Below are 12,549 nucleotides of genomic sequence, written 5' to 3' on the forward strand. Positions count from 1 at the left end.
TGTTCTGGCCCTCTCAAGGATTTCTGTCATTCAGCTATTGGCATGACTGACCCAGCCAGGGTAACAGGGGGCTACAGAAAAAGAGTTGTTTTTTATCCCCCATTTTTCTCTACCTGAAGGAGTCTCAGGGCGGCTTGCAATCATCTTCCTTTCCTCTTCCCACAACAGACACCCTGTGAGGTAGGTGAGGCTGAGAGAGTTCTGAGAGAACCGTGACTGACCAAAGGCCAACCAGCTGACTTCATGTGGAGGAGTGGGGAATCAAACTCGGTTCTCCAGATTAGAGTCTGCCACTCTTAACCGCTATACCACACTGCAGGAATCAAACAGTCCCTTCCTTTTGTGGCCCCCAGTCAGCTCAGGGCTGAGATCATAAGATACCTCACCCTGTGCTGTGACACATTCTGAGCAGTGTTGCTTCTGTTTCTAAAAGTGGGTCCTGCCCTTTGTCATCTTTGTTGCTCACCCTTCCAGTGTGACTGGCACCCAGTTCTCCCTCTCACAAGGCCAAGTTCCTTGCAGGCCACACTCTCCCCCCCCCCACCCACCCAGAAATCCATTTGCCAATAGTATGAGTCTAGAGCGGGAGCAGATCGAATCCTTAACTATTAGCACTTCAGCACATCAAAGCTAATGTGGGGAGGAAGGGCCCATTTCAAAGCGTCTGGCTGGCTGCCTTTCCGCTCATGTGCCAGGGGTGAGGAAAAAAATAACAGTTTTAATAAAGCCACATGCATGTGTCCAGGCCATTACTGCAGGGGCTTTTGGGGTGTGGCTCAGCAAGTCTGGAAAAGATAGAATTCCACTTTCATGTTAACTGATGCCACATTCGCTCATACACGCAGACCACAGCAGGTGTGGCACATGCAAGGACTGCCATGAGTGAATTAGTAACATGTGAGGCCACCACGAAAGGATAGTTAGCCCATGACCGAGCCACTCAGGGGTGGGGAGGAAGGCGGGCCATGTAGCCTGGGCCTCAAACTCAAGGGGGCGGGGGGAGGAATGGACCTCCAGTTTAGAAACTTCTTAATTTTTTTTGGCATTTGATAAGTCTCGTGATTCGTTTTTCCGCACGTCATGTGTCCTCATTTTTTATTATGCCTATGGGCCTCAAAAATCTGGAAGTGGTTCAGGCCACTCTGGACCTCTGAGGGGTCTTGGCCCAGGGCTTAGAGTGCATACAAGGCATGTAAATGAAAGTCTCACTGTGAGCTCAGACGCAGCCAAAAGGAGGGCTAGGCAAAGAACCTAGAAGGGTGACGTGCACGTCACGTACTTTGGGGGTGGGGTTCACCCTGGGGCCCAATCCTCCAGCGGTGGGGAACGGGCCTCTGGGATGGTGGTTTCCCCACCCCCCGGGGGGACTTGGCAAGCCTAGCTTAACAGGGGATAATGTGCTCTGTGTGCAGAAAGTCCATTCAGTCTCTGGCATCCCCAGTTGCAAGATGCTGTGAAATTCACTGCCAGTAGAGACAGTGAGGGCCAGAAGGATTTAAAAGGGGCTTGGTCAGATTCAAGGAGGATAGGTCCATCAATGGCTACGAGACAAGGTGACTAAAGGGAAACTCCATATTCAGAAGTAGTACTCTCCTTCTGAAGTACTAGCAGGCAGCATCAGGGGAGGGATGGCCGTGCAAGTACTAGCAGGCAGCATCAGGGGAGGGCCATAGCCACTGTGGCTTGTTTGTCATAGTAACTGGTTGTCCTCTGAGTGAAGCAGGATGCTGGACTAGATGACTATTTGTCTGATCCAGCAGGGCTCTTGTTATGTTCTTATGTTCTGCCTCAGATGCTCAGAGCTGCTGCCTGTCAGAGGGGACAATACTGAGCTACAGGAACCAACAGCCCGATTCCATTTAAAGTTGCTTCATATGAGGTCCTCCTATGGCCGGTCTAAAGAAGTAAAATTGTTTGGATTTGATATTAATGGCCTCACCAAAGATTCCTGTTTCTCATTAAAAAAAAATAATTCCACCCCCATGCTAGCTAGACTTGAATCAAACTATCCTCGTGGAGGTGAGACATGGTTTGCTTGGCATTCCTTTCCCAGAGAGCAAGCCTCTGTTATCAAGGCGGTCCGCATTAATGGGAGCCTCACTAGGTTCAATCAGCATTATTTCTCCAGCAATGCGGGCAGCAGTCTCTCAAGCTGCCTCTGGAATGCCAGCAGCCAGGGATTACTGACTGGAGCAGCCAATCACAGACAGAAAGGGCCATTCTTTGCAGAGAAGGAAAAGGAAGAGTCTATGTGCTTTGATGCTTCTGGGTTTTATTGGCTGCTTTCGAACAGTTGTTCGTTTTAATGATTTTATGTTCTAGATTTTTTAAAATGCTGTAGCCAACTCAAGGTAGGCCTCTGAGGTGGCAGCATATACAAGTTTTAAATAAGACTGAATCTGCTTGTAAGAAACTGAAGAGCTGGGGGGGGAGCCTTTCTGATGATCCTTAGAAAGAGAGTGGCCCAGACTCACAAGCCAGACTTTCCACTCATTTTCCTTACTAGAAGCTCATTACCTTGACCAGGTGAATGAAACACAGGAAGACATGGGATCCCCCATCACTGTTTCTTCAAGTTGGAGGGGAGCAGCACCTGTTGAATTACTGCCTGTTACACAGGAGCCAAAGACAAGGAGGCTTTGTCCATATTATGTGGAAGCAACAAGCTAATGCTTGACCCCAGGCAACACCAGAGGATTTTAAAGTCCTCTGAAACAGAACAGGGAAGGATGCCCAGAGACAGCAGTAAGGCAATGTGTAGGCCTTTTTTTGGGTCAGGAACGCACAGGAACGGAGTTCTGGCTGGCTTCAGAGTTGGGAACACCCACTACAGCCAAAACCTCTGTGTGTGTGGCTACAGAGAGAAGGCCTGGAGAGCGGGGGAAAAAACCCCAGCAACTCTGAGCAGGCTGGGCCGGGGGGGGGGGGCTGGAAAGATCGGGGAGGCCTTCCCAAGTTTGTTCAAGGTGTGCTTGCCCGGGCTCCCAGCAGCTGTGGGGTGCCCAGGCAAGCCAAGGGAAGGCAATTTAAACTGCCTTCCCTTCCCTTCGAGGGGGGGGCTTGCCTGGGTTCCCCACAGCTGCCAGGAGCCTGGGCAAGCCAAGGGAAGGCATGGGGTGTGGCCTAATAGGCTAATGAGCTGTGCTGTCAGGGTGTGTGGCCTATTATACTAATGAGTTTCTGCAGTTGGGTGTGGCCTATTATGCTAATGAGTTCCTGCTGGGATTTTTCTACCAAAAAAAGCCCTGTTGTAGGCTAACAGGGAATAGACTGGAGTCCCAGGAACAGCAAAGCATCAGCACTGAGATGCAAGCAGTGACTCACATGCTGATGCCAAAAGTCTGGAAGACCCCAAGTAGGAACCGAATAAGGTTCTGCTGCTGCCTCTCAAAACCAACTGGAAAGCTAAAAGGTGATCATATGCAACCTAAGCAGGTCATTTCCAGTACAATCCTAAGGAGGGTAGCAGCCTTCTAAGCCCATTGGCTCCAGTGGGTTTAAAAGTGCGTAACACTTCTTAGGATTGCACCGTTAACTTGCTTGGTATCTTCTGTGCATTACTGTAAAGATATGATAGACAATCCTAGAGGTTCTAAAGCTTATTGCAACCAAAGTTGCCTTGATGTATAAGAAAGTAAGATAGAAACCCCGTCAAGGAACTAATGGAAAGAGCCTCAAGCTTTCTTAGCGGAATCAGTCAAAGGTTAAGCATAATTCATATTTGCCCTCAATTAAGTCTTGAAACTGAAGGACTTGCTGTCCATGAGAGCTCTCCTTCCCAGGCCAAGTTTGATGGGAAACAGAACGGGTTTCCTCCTCCAGTTTATAAAGGAGTCTATTGCTTTTCTCACAAGCAATAAGGGAACTGAAGCTGGTTGTATTGAAATCCTGATCTTCTGGAATTTTGAAAGGATTTGTTCACTTTCGAAGCTGTTTTGGCTTTGGCAAGTTCCTATAGTCGGGAACCTTCAATATTTTGAAAGTGATGAAAAAGAAAATATTAAACGGCCTTTCTTTCCGAGCAGAAGCTGCACATTACCTCAGACGCAAAAGAAATGATGCAATTCCTTCCATGGCCTCACAAAAGGGCCCTATATTGTAGTTCTGGCTGTATGCAAACATTTATACCGAGTGCAATTAAAAAGTCTGCTGCCACTATAGGCAGAGAAAGCACAGCTGGGCCTCTTCGGGTGCCTTCAAAGCTCTGGAGAAGCCAGCAGGTGAAGCTTCCAAATGCACAGAGTAAACCTCACCCAAGGGCACAATGTCTATGTGTTCTATCCCTCTGCTGTTGGAGGAAGCACTGCAGCCAACAGAAAAGTTGGATAGCCTGATTAAAAAGCAGCTCTTCCAAATGCACAGAGTAAACCTCACCCGAGGGCAATGTCTATGTGTTCTCCCTCTGCTGTTGGAGGAAGCGCTGCAGCCAACAGAAAAGTTGGATAGCCTGATTAAAAAGCAGCTTATTAAAACATGAAAAAAAATATTTAATCAGCTGAGAGCCCTATCTGTAAGCTCAGGAAAAAGCACAGATGTTTGCAACTGAGAAGCCTGGCTCGAGGATGTTCACTGATTTCCTGGATACTCCAAGTAACTGTTCACTTCCTCAGTACCCAAAGTAACTATTCATTTGCAGCCAGCCAAGCAAATCTGGGGTGTGACGGACTCAACCTCACTGCTAGCCAGCAGCTGAGCCTGAGGGAAGGGTGACGTCTGAGTGCACCTGCCTACGGTACTAAAGTTTCAGGAGCAAGCCTGGATTCTGACACACCACATGCACACACACAGAAGAGTATCCCCCCCCAAAAAAAAAAACCCCTGAGAAGAGCAGCCAAAAGGGTGCAAAGGAGCTACGTGATCTTTCTCAGGGAGACCCAATCTTATTAATAAAAGCTGCCTCTTCCCAAGGCCTTGATAATCTCTCCTGCTGCAGATTATTTACAGCTGTGGAATTTAATACCCCTATGAACAAAGCTTCCCATGGCAAGCCAGAGCAAGAGGGAGAGAGGGAGGGAGGGCTGCACGTTAACCCTTCAGGGCACTTGGTGCTTCCAGCTGAATCGCAGGGCCTTAGGATTCAGTTCAGGCCACATTTGGCTGGGTGGCCGAAGCTCAGAGTCTGGGAGGTTTTCAGCACCTCTGACTTAGGAAGGGGAAGAAGCACTTCCCCACATTCTTCCTTCTGGGCACATAATAAGAGGCATGGAATCCCCATCCCATTACAGAGTCTGACAAGGTTAGGTCATGTTCCAATTTCATGGGTCTCAGGGGCTGGAAGCAAGAGTGGAACACACTTCACATGCTCCAAAGCAGAGAGCAAAAATATGTGTCTAGAAATCTTTCTGACAAAGAATGGCGAAGAAGCCTCTGGAGGGCCCCCTGCCAGTCAGAATAGACACAACGCTGACCTGGATGGAGCCCCAAGAGTCCGATTCCATATAAGGCAGCTCCTTAGGTTCATGCGCGTTCCAGAACCAGCTAACGTTCTATCTGTAGGTTTTCAGCAATTCAGTTACACTTCGAAATGGTTCACCTTTTCTTTCATTTGTCCACAGGGTTCCATAAGTAGCAAAAATTCAATAGGAAGAGGTTTTCCCACCAAAATGTTTCCATGCTGGAACACACCTCACCCATTCAATACAGCGGTCAAGGAAGTACTGGTAGGAGAAACCTTTTAATAGGGTCATGTGGTGGGCTTTCCACTCTCATGGTAAAATGCAGACAGTAACATAACATCCTCTTTGTGTAATCCTTAACAGCAGCCCTGTAAAGTAGGCTTATTATTATTATTACTACTACTGCTGCTGCTGCTGCTACTATTATCATCATCCCCAGCTGGGCAACTAAACCTGCTTCCCTCAGGCCAACTAGTGAGTTCATAGCAGAGCTGAGATTTAAACCAGGGAACTCCAGATTCACAGCTGCTTCTCTTAGCCACAAGGCTACAGCAACTGCAGCTGAGTACAGCACAAGGCTGGCCCGGACCTCTGGAGCCTTTGTGTGAAATTTAGTTCTGTTCAACAAGATGGGACAAAATGAGAACCAGGTGTCCAATGAACACTTTCCCAGACAAGAAGTCAGCCAGGATTTCCACGCCTTGGGTGTTTGGGGGAGAATGCCACAGCGCCCGCTTACCCGTGTGCTCTCATGTGGTCATCCTCCCCCTCCCCTGGACCTCTTTTAAGACCCAGTATAATAGGGAGGAAAAGAGAAGATTAGAAAATAGCCTGTAGGCAATTTCAGCCAGTGCAATTTTTCATAACTGCACCAGCTGCAGTTTCTGCTTCTATACAACTATTAAAGGCAAAAAAAGCGCTGTCCTTTTTCATCTCTAATCCTGGAGCAAGAGGCCTGTGGCATCTTGGCACCTGGCCAGAAGTACCTTTCCCAGCAAGAGGCCAGTCTTCAGTCTCTCCAAGAACACAGAAGGACTGCTTCATGGGTACACTGTGCATACACTTCCTAGAATGACATCATTTTGTTCAAATGAGACTGGCCTACAGCCACTTCTCTAAAAACAAAGGGAAGGGCTGTAGGTCAGTGGTAGAGCATCTGCTTTGCATGCAGAAGGTCCCAGGTTCCATCCCCAGCAACTCCAGTTAAAAGAATCAGGTGAGTGGAAGATGTGGCCTTTGACCGGAGACACCAGAGAGCCGCTGCCTGTCAAAGGAGGCAACGCTGACCGTGACAGCCCAGCAATCTGATTCAATATAAGGCAACTTCACGTGTTCGTTCCTAGGGCCACTTTGTGGCTACAGCATAGAGGACTGCTAAGTGGCGCTGGGACCACACACATGAAGAATAGAGTGGTGCCTGCTGAGTGAGAGCAGCCTTTCAACCACCGTCCAAGCCTCTTCATCTGTTCGTCTTTAACAGTTGCAGGACACTGGCCATGGACACCATTGTGCTACTCAGAACACAGGTCAGGCTTCCCCAAGCATGATACCTCCCCCCCCCCCCATTCTCAGTAAAGTTCCAATGGGCTTGACTTGCCTGGGGGGAAAAAATCTCACCCTTGATTATCAACCAGGACCATGTGGGAGTCCTACTCCCACCCCATGTGTAAATTTTGTTGAAGGTCCATGGAACAACTCTAGTTTCCATAGACCGTTGGAATATCTTGAGCACTGTCTCCCGGATGGCCTTAGAGAAAGACACCTGCTCATTTTAATCCCTCAGTCCCTGGCAGAGGGCTACATCTGACCACTACCTATGCTTGATTTGCTAAACGCCTTTCCACCCAAAATAGGGTCCCCAAGGCAGCAAACATCAAAACATTAAAAGGTATTTAAAATGAGATATAAACAAAATATTTAAACAATTCAATAAAATGTAGAGATACAAGCACACATAACATAACCAAGGAGGAGGGCCAGTAAGGACAGATGAATCGCCCTAAAGAGGGAATTCCAAAGTTTTGGTGCCACAACCGAGGAGGCCCTTTCTAGCACCAGATAGTAGGGGCACCCCAAACAGGGCCCCCAAAGATGACCAGAGTGGACATTTAGGTTCATATGGGAGAAGGCAGTCCTCCAAGTATGCTGATCCCCAGACATAAAGAGCTTTAAAGATCAACACCAGCACCTTGAATTGAGGAAGTGAACCGGGAACCAGTATACATGGGGAAAGACTGGAGTGATATGGTCCCTATGATCTGAGTTGGCAGGACTCAAACCATTTAAATTACCCTGTCTTTAAAAATCTTCCCTCTTATCCAATATATTTGGTGCTTGACCAGCAGTATGGGAAAATGAACTTCATATATGCTCAAAGATAGTGTTTCCTTATTTCATATTTCCAGGCTTGTTCCTCATATGGCTTTTCAGCCAGCTTGTAATGGGCATCCAGTTGGATCTCAAATTTGCAAATGAATTGGATGTGTGTTCTAAGCACCGGCAAGTCATGTTTGGGAGTTTTCAAAACTGAAGACATCTAAAAATGGCCGTATTCATTATCTAAACAAATCATTCACAAATCTTCAATGCATCGGAGTAAGTACCATTTACAGCTGACCTACAGAAAAAACAGAATCATCGAGTGCAGTTCCCATCGTATCTCTTTAGATATCTGACAGTGAACATATGAAGCTTCCTTCTATAGAGTTAGACCATTTCCCCTCTTATTGCTGTGTCAGACTGGCAGCAGCTCTCCAGTGTCTCAGGCAGAAAAGGGCTTTCTTAACACCTGCTACCTGAGATCCTTTGACTGGAGATGCCAGTGATCATACCTGGAACTTCTGCATGCAAAACATGCATTCTGTCACTGAACCACAATCCTTGCCCTCCAGAATACTCCCTGGTGGAAAGGTATAGCACATCAAGGAGGTTAGCCAAGAATCCTTCCTTATATCCTAGCTTTCTATGTATGCAGCCTTTTTCTTTGGGAAGCAAACATGCAGCCCACACTGTAGTTAAGAGTTGCACCATGCAGAGAACTGAATAAATTGGATCTAAGCTATCCCCATAACCAAAAACATTCTAATGCTCTTCAAGCAGAACAAAGAATGGAATCAGATGATGAATTCTCCCATCTGCAAGGTGACTTCTTACAGTCACCAAGCGTTTTTATGACATCTATAGGGACTCCACTAAAAATGGCATCCCCCTGGAGAGACTCCCTCCACACACACACAAATGTGACACACACACACCACACACACCACACACAGTGGTTGAATATCAACATGCTGTTTTCCCAGTCCAGGGAAACTCACAATGTGAGGATCCTGGTCTATTTCTTGAATTCCAAGGCGTGACAAGGAGGCTGAAAAATTCACCTTGGGATGCCATTTATAGCCATATCCCCAGGACAAACTTAAAGCGTAGTCCACAAGTAAGTGACAAACAGGGTTCCTTATACTCATCAGACTGGCCAACAAATAGCTTCTGAGTTGACATTCTGGTATATTATCCAGTGTCAGCAGAGAAAGTGAAGTTACTTGGAGTCTGCCACAACTGATGTGCCAAAGCCAGGCTCTTTAGGAACACTCCTGGGTAAAGATCAGCTGCACTGGTGTTCAGTGAACTCAGCTTTCCAGAGACCTTAATTCTGACATACTGGAGTCCCTAAAAGGAGCCCATGTGATTCTTGAACAGAGGTTTTGTTTTGGACATTACAAGGACCTGGAGACTGGCACAGGCTGCATTACTGTGGCTTGCCAACTAAAGCATTGGCCCAATTTCAGAGCACATCTATAAGGTCTCTAAATGAATGCGACCAGTAACCCTTTCTGTTCCCCACAGCGATAGTCCCAGACTATCCTGACCCTTTGCTCAGTCAGCCTGCAGGTAAGGAGTAGGTAAAGAAGCTACCACCAAGGGACAAGGTTGGATTGCCCCATGGCCTACTTACCACATTCTTCCTCTTAATCATGCCCCCGCCCCCACCCATGTTGCATCCCTGGCCCCTGTGCTCAGGAGTCCTCCTCCCAGCCAGAGCCTGAGATTCAGCCAGGTAGACTTCCACTGCTTTGTTCTGCTGGGTTGCCTGTGGCTTGGGAACGTGCTGACAGAGGAAGATTATAACGATCTAGTGTCAATCAGGCTTAAATAACAATCCCTAGGAGCTGCTATGCCGATCATGCAGAGCTGTATTCCCATGCTAAACTGCCCTCTAGTGGTAACAGAAGGCTTTGACTACATTTCCTTATAAATAGAAGCTTTTGCTCACAACAGGAACATTTTCAGAGGGGACACTAAAACTGGGAATAGCTTATTCCCTTCCCCCCATTAACAGAAATAATGATCTCCTTACTGCAGCACTAGTCCCAATCCAGCATTATCCAAACTTATTTGAAGAGAGATCCCCCCCCCCAAGTTTTGTAATTACTAGGAGGTGCCATGCCAAATCTCACCAAACACAAACAATATGTGGAGATTAAGAGAAATTCATTACTGCCAATGGTGTGGAAAGCCAACACTAGCCACAGGGCAACAAGATGGAGATGTGATTAGAGCTAGAGGAAAATGGGAATTGGCCACTGGCCTTAAAAAAAAAATCCCCCTTCTCACTGGGTAGGGGATCCTGGAAGGCTGAAAGCAGAACTCACTCCTGTTGCTTGTCACCTTCACAGCACCCTGGGCAAAGTGAGGCCTTTTGTTTCCCAGGAAACTTTTGTAACATAGGGAGGCTTAAACACTGGCTGGGAGGAAGGAAAGATCCAGTCCTACTATTAGGCAGGGTAAAGGCCCTGATCAGAAAGCAAATGGCATGGTACCATTAAAGGGCAGCAAACTGCCAATTTATTGTATTTTGATCTTCAGGAGCAGAGCAGCCCTAGGATTTTCTGCCTTGGGCACCAAAACATCTAAAGCTCGTTCAGGAGCAGAGCAGCCCTAGGATTTTCTAAAGCTCCTCTCTTTGGGAGCAACAGAGGTTGGAACCCATCTGAACTGAAAACACATCCCTGAACTACATTTCTCAGACTGAGATCCAGGGACCCTGTTGGCCTGTGAGGATATACCAAGGGATCCCTAATCCTTAGTACGGACAGGTGCCAAGCTCTTCTCTTGCCCATCTAACAGTAAATTGGCACCTGCTTAGTTTTCTTGGAATGGGGAGGGAGTCTCCCCCTCAGGGGAGGGGACCAGAATTAGCTTCCCCCTCTACAGAAGACCAAGAGCTCACAGAGCAGCGAATGACTGCAGCCACCCAATTTCCAGATCACCTGAGAGGAAAGGTGTTGATTGGTCACTTGGGATGAGTGCAGTAAAAAAAATGAATTGGTTTTCATTCTCTTTACCAATGCAAAACATTTCACCGTAGCAATGCCAGTCTGCCTTCACAGATGGCAATAGCTCTTTTTAATGGAATACCAGGTAGGGCCTCCAGCTAAGACCTATTAACCCATAAGAAAGTTTCTTGCTGTCTGCAGCACAAAGTCCCTTCCCACCAAGGGGTGAGATGGAGTCAGGGCCGTCCAAGCTTGGGGCTGTAGAATCCACTGAATCCCAAAGATGTGACCTTATAGGCAGTAGAAATTTTTAACTTATCTGCCATAAGCCTGTATTAATGGTTCTCAGGTGTAGGCAGAACAGCCTCCTGTACTGGATCAGACTAAGAAATCACAACCATCTCACCGATGGGAATTTCCAATTTTCTCTTCTTCTTAGGGGGTGCATTTATTTAGCTTCAGACATTCTCCAGCACTGTGCCCCTTTGTGAAACAACCCTTATGAAAGCTATAGGTGGCCCCCAATAAAAAGAAAATATTTGCTGAGTTGTCTTGGCATGTCTACTTAAACTAAGCTCCTGAGATGAAGATCTTTATTCAAAATATTACAACTAAAATACCTGCCTATGCTAGGATTAAAGTATATTCCTCTTTGTCTTGTCTGATTCTCTTTCTCACCAGCCCTATAGGAGAGATATAAGATTTCAGTGCAGCATTTAATATCCCAACAGCAGGAGCTATTTAACTCCAAATAAATACATGACCCCAATGCTTAGAAACGGCATGGCAAAGTGAACAGCTTTCTCCTTCCTCAAAGTGCAGGTTAGTTCTGAGTTTCCTGTACTAGCAACAAAGATAACAGAAGTCAGAAGGATTTCTTGCAGCTCAAAATTAAGCAGTTCTTGAAATGACCATTCCATTTGGTAATTAGCTTTAAAAATACAAAGGTCACAAAAGTAACGGCAGCAAAAAGTCTGGCTATCCATTCATAAGTTGCACAAAGAATCTAACCTTGTCCCACTATAATATAAAGACCAGGTTCAGAGTGGCTTACATGTGGTTGGATTGTGGTTGGATTTCATCATCATGAAATAAGCTGAATTTAAAAGTCACTGGAAAAGTCTTTGTTGCTGTGATTGGCAGAGAGATGCTGCTGCAGTCATCAACCCGAAGAGTGGCCCACCAGCCAAATCATTTAGAGAAACAAGACCAGCCTACCTTCAGATTTTTAATCCAAAACGATTCATTACAACTCCCATTCCTACATGTCTGGAATCCTAACCAACTTCAGAAGGTAATAACATAACAAAGCTTTCCCTCCTAACATGTGCCACTTCATATTTCATGTATTGGCTTACAGTAGGAGACCTCTGACACTTGCTTGTCTGGGATGTACCAGGCTGTGTATTCAACGGTTTATTTGGAGCCCAAATAAAGTGAAGGGGTGAATGTCTAAGGGTCCTGGAAATCTAAATGACCCAACATGCTAAAAATTCACATTTAGTACAACAGCTACAATTTAGCAAGTCCTCCTTAGAAGCATGGAAGGATTGAAAATATTTCTGTGAAACCCAAAAACTTGTTGCCCTGCCCCGTAAGCACAGTTGGTCCACATGATCCATCTTAAACTGATCTTTCCTTCTGTGAATAAGCAAATAAACAATCCTTTAAAGACTAAAAAAAAGCAAAGTCAGATTTTATAGCAAAGCAAACTAGATTTTTAATATATATAACAAAAAAAGAGCTATAGTACTCAATATCAGAGTGCAAAAATCCAGGAGCTCATCAATCACAATGTGATGCAGCAATCTGGTGCATGGATTGATGTAGAGGCCCCTCTGGTCCTGGGTGTTCTGCTGTTTGTAGAAAATGGCCCA

Source organism: Gekko japonicus, unplaced genomic scaffold (genome assembly GCF_001447785.1).
Source record: "Gekko japonicus isolate JY-2015 unplaced genomic scaffold, Gekko_japonicus_V1.1 scaffold342, whole genome shotgun sequence".
Lineage (NCBI taxonomy): Eukaryota > Metazoa > Chordata > Lepidosauria > Squamata > Gekkonidae > Gekko > Gekko japonicus.